The sequence below is a fragment of the Nothobranchius furzeri genome, chromosome 2 (assembly GCF_043380555.1).
Source record: "Nothobranchius furzeri strain GRZ-AD chromosome 2, NfurGRZ-RIMD1, whole genome shotgun sequence".
NCBI lineage: Eukaryota > Metazoa > Chordata > Actinopteri > Cyprinodontiformes > Nothobranchiidae > Nothobranchius > Nothobranchius furzeri.
This window is the reverse complement of record NC_091742.1, coordinates 66,069,504-66,079,310: the sequence shown is the minus strand read 5'-3', so window position 1 is coordinate 66,079,310 and position 9,807 is coordinate 66,069,504. Positions and strand designations below refer to the sequence as shown.

Genomic DNA, 9,807 nt, shown 5'->3' with positions numbered 1-9,807 from the left:
CCGGGAGTTGACGTCACTTCTTCCGGCATGCAACCATTCAAATCGTAACGGCTCCATCTTGGCAGGCAGAAGCACGCAGCTGAGCTATTTCTTATTGTCAGAAAACTATATCAAATGGGAAATATGGTAGATTCCTGTTGTGCCCCAGGATGCAGAACAGACGCGGACGACATAAGGGATGAGCCTTCTACAGGATTCCCCAAGATCTGGAACGCCACAAACATTGGATCATTGCAGTTAAACGCGCTAGTGACAGGGCTAAAATGAAACTGTGGGATGCCGAAAGTAAAGGTTTTTATATATGCAGCGACCACTTCATATCAGGTACGTAAACAAACGTTTCCTCAACTGAATATGGTATTTATTTTAAATGTTTTTATTACGATTCTTAGTGGGCTTCCTAAACTTATTTTGGTGTGGCTTTTTCTGTCTTATTACTCATAGCAACAAATAAACATCACGTAAAACGTTGCCTCGTGATTTCTGCGTGCTGCCATTTACGTGTCTTATGATTACAGCAATTAACTGGCTAAGCTGTATTTCATTTTTAAGCAATGGTTGATCAATTGTCAGATCACACATGAAAAACACTTTGGATTGCTATTTGTCTCACCGAGACAGATCTCAGACAGATCCTGAGACGCTCCTGCCTGACATATTTATTTTATTCACGGAAAAAAATCAGACTAGTGATTTCTCTTGGTGTTCAGTTTATACATTCAAACAGCACAGCACTCTATTTAAACTACTTACGTGTAAATCTATGTTATTTGTCCATCTATCCATCCATTTTCATCCGCTTATCCGGAGTCGGGTCGCGGGGGCAGTAGCCTAAGTCGAGAGGCCCAGACTTCCCTCTCCCCAGCCACTTGGGCCAGCTCGTCCGGGGAAATCCCAAGGCGTTCCCTGGCCAGGTCCGCTCCGACAGCTTCTGGTGTTTTTAAAAAGTATCCCAGGTGCATGGTAATGGTCGGAGATGTTTAGTCTATTTCATTTCTGACTATATAAAACGATTTCTTTGGTTTTAAAAAGTGTGAAGTAAACTCAGATTGAGTAAAATCCAAGCCGATCCCGTTCATTTTGTTTACCTTTATTGCCTGCCAAGATGGCGTCTACTCTCTGGGAGTCACGTGACGTCCGGAGTTCTATTGACTTGGGACTGTTTGTATGTAAATATTGTTGACTGCTTGGCCACTTGATCAGAACCAGAAACGTATGTGTAACAGACCATCTGGGTGTTCAAGGGACCGTATGTGGAGGGCCACACAGAGGCTACGCTCACACCCAGTTCTTTGGACTGTTTGTATGTAGATGTAGCAGGACTGGTTGGCGTCTCAACCAGCCTATCACACATATTCATTCGACAATAAACCAGAACAGCCGAAGTATAAAACTATGCCACATCATCTCTAACGCCAGTTCAAAGCGTTCCAGAGAAAGTGATGGAGTGGCCAATCCTGAACTACTCTTCAACCAAAAAGAACCAAGGACCAGCTGAAAAATTTGTTGCTATTCCAACTGCTGCAACAGTTCCTTTCAGAATAAAAGCTGAACCATCAAGACCCAGGCTTGGGTCTCACCAGATGCCAACAAATTGTCGTGACCCGGATGTATCCCAGGCAGTGTTGGGCAAGTTACTTCAAAACTGTAATGCATTATTTATTACTTGTTACCCTCGTTTTAAAGTAATTCATTACATAACAATATTACTGATTTTGTAAGGCATTACACTACTTTTGCATTACTTTAAGTTACTTTTACCAATACAACTTCAATATGAATCTGGTAATGTGACGATCAGTGAGCTCATGACATATATGTGGAAGGTGATGTGATGTCTGAGCTAGGATTGCTGTTAAAAACAGTCAGATATAATAACAGTGCTTTAAAATAATTGTTTATTAAATAAAAGCAACAACAATCTGTACTCTCAGCACTCTGCCATCTTATAGGGCCATCTGAGCAGGGAATGAGGTGGTGGGGGCTCCAAGCCTATATTTGCCTTGGTCCCCAAATGCCTTGATACAGCCCTGGGTGTGGGACTGACCTTTGAGGGTGACCTGATTCTATCACATGTATAAATATTAAATGCTTATCTATTATTGCTTTTCACTGGTAAAAATGAGTATTGGGGATAAATCTACCTACTTTTTTCTTTTCAAGCACTTTGTTTTGTTTTCTTGATTTTATTTGAATAATTTCCTGCCCTTTCTCTCTCTAACCTTCCTGCATGCTGCATGTTTTCTCCGTCTTCCAGAAAAAACTGTTTCCTAGACTTCCTACTTTCTATCAGCCAGAGGGATCTTCACATGCGCGGCGCTCCAGCAGTAATGAGTTTAAATCACCGGGGCACAGATTATGAACTCAGCTGAGGCAAAATACGTCAGAAAAGCACAAAATACCAGAGAGTATGTGCTGATATGAACGATCGCAAGTGAATTATTTTGTTTTAGTGGAGCGATTTTGTGAATGTTGCAGCTGCCGTGTGCAGGCGCCGCAGGAATATTTGAGCCGTTGCCGCTGCGTCCTCTCTGCCCGCAAAGTTGAGTCCATAAATGACGTAATATATGCAGATACTGGATCTTTCTTCGGGTTTCCCGCAATTTGAATTTTTAAGGAACACATCTTGATTCTGGGTCTAAAAATGCATTGTAATAACCGCGTTACTGACAATTGTACCGAGTAACTATTACCATTTTCTTTCCCTGTAATGCCTTACATTACCACATTACAGCAAAAAGCAATGCATTACAGTAATTAATTACTTTTGTATCGCATTACTCCCAACACTGATCCCAGGACGGGTGGTCGGTTGCCGTGGCTTCTTCTACATGCTCCGGCTCCATAAGGTCAAGCTGGACCTTTACACCTCCTGATCTAGACGGGGACGTCCGCTCAGGGTATGTAGACCGGCAAATGGCATCTCATGTGTTTATGAACCTCCTAACCAAAGCTTACCTACATGATAAAACTCTGTAGAAATGTGTTGTGTACATTTAACAAGTTCATTCTGTAGCTTAAAACATACATTAAACCATCTAAAGTTAACATGTAAGTCCTGAAAGCTTCTAGAATAAACAAAGTTACTTTACCTGAAAACGTTTGTGAACAAACGCTGCTGATAGACATGAAGCTGCTGTAGCTCCTTAATATTCCTGCTTGATTTTCGCTAGCTTTAGCATTTTTCCTTTGCGTGTAGCTGCCGCCACGGCTGTGACAGGACCTATGGGCCACCGCAGAGGTAAAGGCTAGGCTGTCCGAATTCAGAGCCACTGGGTTCTGGTCTTAGGGGTCTTCAAGGACCCGGCCTTGCTAGACCGGTGAGGACCCGTACTCGTAAGCATCCTGCCTGTTGATTCAGACCTCGGACACACCCGCTGACTGCTCTTTCACATAACCACGTTCGGTAGAACAACTTCTGGTTCAAAAGGCCAGCGGATCCATCATCCAATCAGTGATGCCTGTTGTTGCAGCACTGGTACCTACCTTTTCCTGTTTGTGTTTTCAATTTGGTTTTGCGTTTAGTGAATTTGTTGTTGTGCTTTTCAATTTGTTGTGCGTTAGTGATTTGTTTTTGTGTTTAGTGAATTTGTTGTTGCGCTTTTCAATTTGTTGTGTGTTTAGTGATTTGTTTTTGCGCTTAGTGATTTTTTGTTGCATTTAGTGAATTTGTTTTTGCGCATTTCAATTTGTTGTGCGTTTAGTGATTTTTTTTGTGTTTAGTGAATTTGTTGTTGCGCTTTTCAATTTGTTGTGCGTTTAGTGATTTGTTTTTGTGTTTAGTGAATTTGTTGTTGCGTTTTTCAATTTGTTGTGCGTTTAGTGATTTGTTTTTGCTCTTAGTGATTTTTTGTTGCATTTAGTGAATTTGTTATTGCGCTTTTCAGTTTGTTGTGCGTTAAGTGATTTGTTTTTGTGGTTTGCACTTCAGGGCCCCCGTACCTTCCTGACCTCTAGGCTCTGCGGGTTTCTGAAGTCTACCAACCTTTCTCCGATGCTGTCCGGCCTATGATCTGCAGCATGGGAATAGGCGAAGATATCCCACTGGTGGACTCACTGCTCGTCAAGGTGCAACAAGGAAGTCCACTTTCTTATCAGCAACCATCCAAAGAGAAAGTGAAGACCCTCCATAATGCTCCACCTCCTCCACCATTGCCTCTGCAAGACTACAGACTGAAACAATCAGAATGCATGTTTGTCTGTTCCAGGAAGCAACAGCTGCACATGAAAAGTCTTGAGGTAACCCTCGAAATGTCCCAGAGCATAGAATGTGCTACGCGAGAGCAGAGTGTGTGTGCCGATTGGCACAATGTACGGAGACCATGAGTGACTGCATCTCGATTTAGAGAGATCTGTCATGTGGGTGAGCTCTCCAAAGAGCTGCTGGCTGAACGCATCTTGAAAGGTACTCTCCAGACAGGCCCTATGAAGAGGGGTTTAGAGTTAGAGGCAGATGGTATCTGGGAATGCTGCCAGATAAAACGAGTGAACCACTACAAATGTCGATTTGTGGTGCACCCGGATGCACCATGGATTGGTGCATCACCAGATGGTATCATTTTTGACCCCTTAGAGCAACCTCAATTTGGCCTATTAGAAATAAAATGTCCAAACATTAAAAATTATGTAGACGCACCTTACCTCAAGGTCATCAGTGGGACATTGCAGCTTAAACCATCACATGCCTATTATTGGCAAGTTCAGGGCCAGCTGCTAACTACAGGGATGAGTTGGTGTGATTTTGTGGTCTCTGCTCAAGAAGATGTGCTCATCCAAAGAATACAGAGGGATGAGGGTGTGATGGAGACAATGAAGTGTAAGATGGACATGTTCTATTTTCATGTGTTCATGGACAAATTCCTTGCACTGTCATAAATGGTTAGCTTGTTATTCCTGACTTAAATGTATCAACTTACATGGTCTGAAAAGGCATTTGTGTTATTTTCCATGTTGTTCAATTTTTTAATGTATTAATATCTGCAGAGTTTGTGTTTAAAACATTAAATAAATGTTCATATGTTTACTGTTATAAAATTCAAAGTATGTTAAAATTTAGTTGATCATTTGAAATTTGTGTTTTTATTTCCGAATTCCAGGAAAATCGTATTTATCATCTTTAAATCTATTGCGGTCAATGAGAAGCACACAAAACAGAGCAAATGACTGTGTTGTTGAAGGAAGGCGGTTTTATTTGCAAAGTAAACAGTAAAACATCTATCATTGAACTTTATTTAACCATGGAAGGGGGTGTGTTAGCTCTTCATCAATTTTACTTAAAAACAAAATCAGCTACTTCTATTGTTGGGGAATAACTATATACATGAATTTAAAATACATATTACAAAACCATAAAACAGTTACTCTAACTTAGTAGTAACACTTTCATCTCCATTTCACTATTAAAGGTAAGAATTTTGAATTCAGTAACGAAAAGAACTGCAGATTATTTTTCCAAATACTGGCTACTTCTCCCACATACCACTAAACAGACAATAAAGTTTTTCCTTTGCTTACGGCCATACCACCCTGAAAAAACCCTATCCCGTCTGATCTCGGAAGCAATCCGGGATTGGGCTTGGGCAGTACCTGTATCGGAGACCTCTTGGGAATACCAGGTGCTGTAAGCTTTTTCACTAATTTGTTATAAAATACAGTTTTTTCACATCAGCACATCTTTGAACAGCTTCGTCATTGAATAAGTTTAAAGCCAGGTGTTCCACATGAACTGCACACTCTTGTTGGTAATAAACCTCATTTGATTTTTCCCTAGCAATAATGTCTCAGTGCTGGCATTTTAGAGACAAGAAATGGGGTGGGAGCCAATTGTTAGAGTCTAAAGAAGAGCAACAATGATGAAGACAACTGTTTAACTTAGCCTTTTACCTCTATATGCAGGAATCTAGTCTTTGCAGTGGGCGACACAATCATACCTTGACAAATACACAAGGGATTTTTCAAGGTTTTTCCTTCGCTTACAGCCATACCACCCTGAAAAAACCCGATCTCGTCTGATCTCGGAAGCCATCCAGGATTGGGCTTGGGCAGTACCTGTATGGGAGACCTCTTGGGAATACCAGGTGCTGTAAGCTTTTTCACTAATTTGTTATAAAATACAGTTTTTTTTCACTTCACCACATCTTTGAACAGCTTCGTCATTGAATAATTTTAAAGCCAGGTGTTCCACACGAACTGCACACACTTGTTGGTAATAAACTTCCTTTGATTTGTCCCAAGCATTAATGTCTCAGTGCTGGCATTTTAGAGACAAGAAATGGGGTGGAGCTGATTGTTAGTCTAAAGAAGAGCAACAGTGATGAAGACAACTGTTTAACTTAGCCTTTTACCTCCATATGCAAGAATCTAGTCTTTGCAGTGGGCGACACAATCATACTTTGACTTATACACAAGGGATGTTTCAGGGATTTTTCAAGGTTTTTTCTTTGCTTATGGCCATACCACCCTGAAAAAGCCCGATCCCGCCTGATCTCGGAAGCAATCCAGGGTTGGGCCTGGTCAGTACCTGTATGGGAGACCTCTTGGTAATACCAGGTGCTGTAAGCTTTTTCACTAATTTGTTATAAAATACAGTTTTTTTCACTTCACCACATCTTTGAACAGCTTCGTCATTGAATAATTTTAAAGCCAGGTGTTCCACATGAACTGCACACACTTGTTTGTAATAAACCTCCTTTGATTTGTCCCTAGCAATAATGTCTCAATGCTGGCATTTTAGAGACAAGAAATGGGGTGGGAGCCGATTGTTACTCTAAAGAAGAGCAACAACGATGAAGACAACTGTTTAAATGTATAATAATAAAAATGTGTCTTCAGCCTTTTTTTAAACACTTCAACTGAGGAGGACGTTCTAATGGTTCATGGCAGAGCGTTCCACAGCCTTGAACCTACAACTGCAAAAGCTCTGTTCCCTCTTGTTTTCATCACTGCTGTCGGAGCAACCAGCAACAACTGATGGGTTGATGGAAGTACGCGAGGAGGCTCGTACACACAAAGTAGCTTGGCCAAATATGACGGAGCTAAGCCGTGTAAGGCTTTAAAAACGAATACAAGAACTTTAAAATGGATTCTGTACTGAATGGGGAGCCAGTGCAACATGGCCAAGACTGGGGTTACCTGTTAAACATCTAGCTGTACTGTTCTGGGCCATCTGCAGTCTAGAAATGGAAGCCTGGTTTATCTCTGCTAGCAGGGAACTGCAATAATCCAGACGTGAGATTATAAATGCGGGGACAACAGTTTCTAGATGAGCTCTCGATAGAAAAAATCTAATCTTGTAGATGTGTCTTAAATGAAAACAGCAAGCTCTAACTGTCCCATTGATGTGTTTTTCCAAAGTGACCCATCCACTTTTACTCCCAGGTTGGTAACAACCTCCTTTCTAAATCAGTGCGTTTACATGCAGCCAATATCCAGGTTATGAGCGGGTTAAGGTCGGTATTCGGGTTTCTGAGTTGATCAGAATAACCCGTTTACAAGCATAAATAGAAAGAGTTACCCCTAACTTGCATAACCCGATTTAAATGCGGACGTTGGGGTAGCGTCAGGACGTATGGACTACGTCCAGACGCAATATGCGTCATTTCCGGTTCTTCTTGTTCCGGTATCCGTGAAAACAACATGTTTCCCAGTTCGGAAGAGATAGCGACCGCGTTTGTTTGCGTTTTAGTTTCCTCGTAACTCCAAAAGTGTGGTGCTGTGCCGCGACTCGCCATGTTGCTCCCAACTTGTTGTTTACTTCCGGTGTTCTGGCGCATACAAGACGTCTCGCTACTCAAAAGACCAAGATTCCTTGCGAACAGAGCATGCGCAGAACACACGCTTTGATGGGGATATCCCGATATGCGTTTACACGACCAAACATTCGGGTTAGAAAAGGGTTACCCCAGGTGTAGTATGAGCATATCCAGGTTTTTGGCGGTGTTTACAAGGACCTGCGGAACCGGGTTATTGTGAATATTCGGGTTTTAAAAGGGTTACTGGCTGCATGTAAATGCACTCAATGGGACCAGCGTTGTCAGCTCTGGAGGCATCACATTCATACATGTCGTATTTGGGCTAAAAGAATCACCTCAGTTTTGTCCTCATTAAGACTCAAGACATTTAGAGCCAACCATGCTGTGACATATGATAAACAGTCCAGACATGGCTGGACTGAGGTTGCTGCACCACGCTTTGGGGGAATATAATCCTTACGGGTATAACTAGATTAGGATTTGGAGAAACCACCTCCAAGCACACTGATTTGCCTTTGTGTTGGAAATGTGCTCCAGAAATAAAGCTGTGTTGTCACCGAGTCTGACGAGACTCTAGAGGTCAGGGAGAGGCTTCAGTCAGCAGTAGGCTCTTAATGTTTGATGTTGGGGCAGCTTGAGTCCTGATGAGGCTAAAGAAGACTAACCATGTTTGTTTTCAAGCCCTGTTGATGTTACATCACCTTTGTTGTTATTTACTATTTATTTAGCTTGTAGTTCTGGTTCTGATCTAAACAAGAGAACAGTTTAGATTGTTTACACCCAGAACGAATCCCCCTCAGTAACCCGGTGTTTGTTTACATAAATAAATAAATGTGCGTACAGCTGATCAGCAAACATTAGCATGTGGACTTAACATTTCCAGAGTCCCATTCAGTCCCCTGAAACCTTCAGATGTTCAGAAACATCATGAGGCCACAAAGAGTGTCACTTTAAAGAGTCCTGACCTCCCTAACAAAGTGCCAGGCTCTGATTCAGGTGACCTCTTCCTCTATGTTTGGATCTTGGGATATTTAGGGAATTCTGGGGGGTTGTCCTCAGTGTTATAGATGAAGAGTGGTGTTGCAGACCATCCTGGAGATGAGATGGAGCCAGACTGGGATTGGATCATCCAGAACGGACTTTGTTTCCTTCTCTATGTGCTCATGTTGTTTCTTTATGTGTTTCAGATGCTCTGAGTGCTTTAATGACTCGACCAGCGATCAGTATGTAGCTTTTAGCAGTTGTGATGGAGAAATGATTACAGCTAATAAATATAGAGCATTTGTAAATAAAAGAGGAAGAAACAAAGTGTGTTTATTTAGCTTTAGTTTCTAGATGAGATACTCGTTGGCTTTTTCACCTGCTTGAAAAAACTCAGCTTTTCTTTCAGTTAAATGGATCAAAACCAATGAGAGAAGTACAGAATCAGAATCCAGACCAGATCCTAAAGACTTATCCGTATTTCAGGAAACCTAACAGTCGCCAGGTGTCTGCACTGACAAAAGCAGAAACACAATCAGGTTTTTTAGTGTTTTCTTTTCTGATCCTGTCGTGTTGTCTTTGTCCTGTCCATGCCCTCCTATTTCTTTCCAAGTCCCCTTATGCATCCATGACCTTTGACACCTGTGTTTCTATGGTGGTGGTTCCCCTCATAGTGGTTATCTTTCATCATCTACACTGTAAAAAAAAATAAGGCAGATTTTACAGTAAAACGGCGACTGCCGGGGTTGCCGAAATAGTTCTGTAAAATTTCGGACAATTTTTTTTTCTTTTACCGTAAGAAGGTGTGCTTATTGTTATTTTATGTTTAAAAATGGTACTGAAGTCAGTATTTTACTCTAGAAGAAAATGTTTTTAGCTTTCTGCGTGCTCAGCCCCCCCTAAACCTCTGATGCTAGAAGCGCCCCTGGCAGACACTCTTTACACGCTTACTTTGATTTACGTGACAAGAGTTAATTTCTACTCTCAGTGTTTAAAAGGACAAACAGGAGACAGAAATGGGGAGGGGGAAGAGATGGAAACAGAGGAAAATGTAGAATGGCTCCAAAACTCCCAA

The 9,807-nt window shown here is 41.6% G+C and overlaps 3 pseudogenes; all 3 read left to right on the top strand.

Moving 5' to 3' along the window:
- The first annotated feature begins 5,508 nt into the window (after positions 1-5,508).
- Positions 5,509-5,627, top strand: LOC129158240 (5S ribosomal RNA; annotated as a pseudogene).
- Positions 5,628-5,970: 343 nt separating this feature from the next.
- LOC129158867 (5S ribosomal RNA) lies at positions 5,971-6,089 on the top strand (annotated as a pseudogene).
- A 353-nt stretch (positions 6,090-6,442) lies between these two features.
- Positions 6,443-6,561, top strand: LOC129157806 (5S ribosomal RNA; annotated as a pseudogene).
- Positions 6,562-9,807: the final 3,246 nt, after the last annotated feature.